Genomic DNA, 3,366 nt, shown 5'->3' with positions numbered 1-3,366 from the left:
GTACCTCACAGGCGAGATGAAGCAGCACATGTAGAAGCATTCTGGAAACTACCAGGTTGTGTAGGAAGAGAAGATTAACACTATTCACAGGAGTTATACAAGAGAATACACCATTGGTTTTTGTTGGTGTTTGTTTTGTTTTGTTTTGTTTTGTTTTGTTTTGTTTTGTTTTGAGAGAGAGAGAAAGTAGGTGAAGGGCAGAGAAAGAGGGAAAGAGAGAGAATCTTAAGCAGTCTCCATACCCAGCACAGAGCCCAATGTGGGGCTTGATCTCAGGACCCTGAGATCATTACCTGAGCCAAAATCAAGAATCAGACACTTAACCCACTGAGCCACCTAGGCACCCCAAGAATACAGTTTTGATCTGAGATATGAGAGACAAGATGTCCAAACCAAGGGTGTTCATTTCCTCCCTCCAATTCCAATTTGTTCCATTTCCTCTTTCCTCTCATGTAAAGGACATACCCACCATGACAACCAAGCCAGAAACCTGACAGCATCTAAACCCACTACATCCACTTCACTTCAGATTAACTCTGCTGACCAGCTAGTAAGCCTCTCTTCTCTGCATCCTCACATCCGTCTTTACTCCCTATCACATTAATCCAGGACTTCTTCACTTCTCACGCAGACGACTGTAATAATCTACCTACAGGGAAATCTGCCCATTTTGTTCAGTATCCAGTGGCAGGCGAAATGACTCTCCCTAAACAGAAAATTGTATTTTGCCACTTCACTGCTTAAAAATTTCAGTGGGTCCCTGCTGCTCTCAGGATTAAGATTAAAGCATTTATGATACTTTCTATGGTCATTTTTGATTCCTCTTTGGTTCCCTGCTTTTCAGCTGAGATACAGCCATGCTGGAATTTGCAATTCTGTGAAATCATCATGTTCCTTTTAACACTGGGGCCTTTAAAAGTGCCAATACCCTCATACCAAACGCAGACACCTGATTGTTGTAGAGTCTCTCTTAGATTGAAGAACTATTAGCATATTTGAAAAAAGATTTGTTCCTTTTTTGTAGATATTCCAATCGTAGAGATCTGATCCACCACTACAGATAATTGAGAACTGGTCCCAGCTTGAATTTGGCATAGAATGAAAGGAACGTGTCAATGCTCTGATGAACATTATAGATTGATTTGAAATCGAAGCTTGTAGATATCAATGAAAAATTCTTATGAGGACATAAGGAAGATATGTATTGATGAAAGAACCAGTGTAAATATAAATTTCGTGTCATGGAAATTAAGGGAAATTTGGGATCTAGAGAAAAATAAAACAGCATTATCTCTCACTAAAAGAAAAATATTTACACATGTAGTATTTACTGATAATATTTTTGAGTTTAGAAAAGCAATGATGGCAATGATAACAATGATAGACTGGTCAACACTTATTGAACGTAATTGTGTGCCAAGCTCTACTAGGTGTTTTGTATGGATTATTTCATTTAATTCTTGAAACAGTCAATAAGTTCTATAAATATCCCATTTTGTAGATGAATACACTAATGGTAAGATGTTAAATAATTTGCCCCGAAATCGCACAATTAGTAAAAAAAAAAAAAAAAATCTGAATTCAATTTACTATAATCCAAAATCATTCAAAACAAATATTATATGCATATTTTGGATATAAGGGCACATAAAATGGTATATATATCATAGTATGAGTTTATTAGGAATCAAAATAAAAAGCAGTCCTATTTTCTTCCGAATATATTTTTCTCACATTGGGAAGACATTTGAGATACAATAGTTATTATACATGAAAGGGATGATGATCACTTATTACGATAAATGCTAAATAATAATCTTAATTTCATGTGCATAAATACCCACAAGCTGTTAATAGGCACTTATACACTGCATATTTGGGAGGTGTGTGTGCAAATTATTCAATTCTCACTATTAGACACAGTTCTATTTTGTAAGATCCTACCCAGATACAACTACCACACAGAAACCTAAGCAGTTTGGCTTAGAAGAAGAATTCTTCTGAAATTTGGATTCTGAATCTGGTGACATGGTTTCCTAAATTTGGAAGAATTCTAATGAGTATCTTATTTTTTTATATTGGCCATTCACTAAAAGCAAGTATTTGAGGCAGGCATATAACTTATTTTTCTAAATGTTTAATGTTTTAGTAAAACAGCTTTTTAATCCGAATTGCTGTTTTTCAATGAATCAATAATAAAAGAAGTCTATAAGGGAAAAACAAAACAAAACCTTATAGATTTGTCAACTTAAATTGTATACAAGTACATATTAGGAACCAATTATCATATCTTTTACATCAGTTTCTCACATGCAATCGGACCTGTCTATATTTAAATGACTCTGAAATTAAAGGAAACTGTACCCGTATGTCAACAGCCTATAATGTTAAGTGACTTGAGAAAAAAAAAAAAAAGGTCTATTAAACATCTCAGGATAATAGTTTTCTTTTCATTGATGCTTAACATAGGAATAGAGTGAAAAGGTCACTAAGCACCCAGAGAACTAATGCTTCAGATCCAGTCCTTGCCACTAATTTATAATCCAGAATCCAACTTGGATTTCCCTTTCTCTCTCCCACTCCCATGGCCATGGTTTCCAACATGCCACCCCAGTGTCCAAGGCTGGGTTATTTGCCTCTTTCTGTGACTTCCTAAAATACTTTTCCCATATCCTTAACCACACTTGACATTGGCTTAATTCTTTCTCCCATGAGGTCCAGAGATGGATCACATTTACCTTTGTGCTCTATTTGCCCAGCTGCAATCCTCAGAGGGTTGGTTAATCAAGATGCTAAAGAGGTCAGATTTTTAATTTAGTGAGAATTATTAATGTTATTTAACCTAAAAATAACTGTGTTTGATCCAACTACTGTCATTCAATAAAAATATCATTCCAAATTTTTGAACATTATTATCCTAACAGAACATATTTTAACTGGATTTTCTAAAGTAAATCCTGGTCCTGAAAGTCTACATTTTCACACTGCAAACTGGCTTTGAAGAGTCAAGAGTTTTGATTCTCAGCGTTTCAGTAACCATCACAGTGTATCTAAAAATTAACTCTATATTATGTCTCTGCTAGAAGATTCAACTCAAGTTTACTAAATTATAGCGTATTTCACTAAAAATAATAAGTATTTTTCTCCTTCCCTTAAGTTCCTTTTGCAAAATGTATCTGCAAAAGAAAACAGAATTTATGAGTAATTACCAAATTCTATCCATAAGGACTATACTTAGACACTCTAAAGATAACACCATTCAAACCTAGTAAAGAGCAGAAACAGAATATATTGTATAAAAATGCAAATCTTAGGTAAAAGCTAAATGAATGAAATATGAACATTTTAGTAAACTAGTAACATAAC

Source organism: Ursus maritimus, unplaced genomic scaffold (assembly GCF_017311325.1).
Source record: "Ursus maritimus isolate PB19 unplaced genomic scaffold, ASM1731132v1 scaffold_13, whole genome shotgun sequence".
NCBI classification, from domain to species: Eukaryota; Metazoa; Chordata; class Mammalia; order Carnivora; family Ursidae; genus Ursus; species Ursus maritimus.
The sequence above is the reverse complement of the archived record's forward strand: the minus strand, read 5'-3'. Positions refer to the sequence as shown.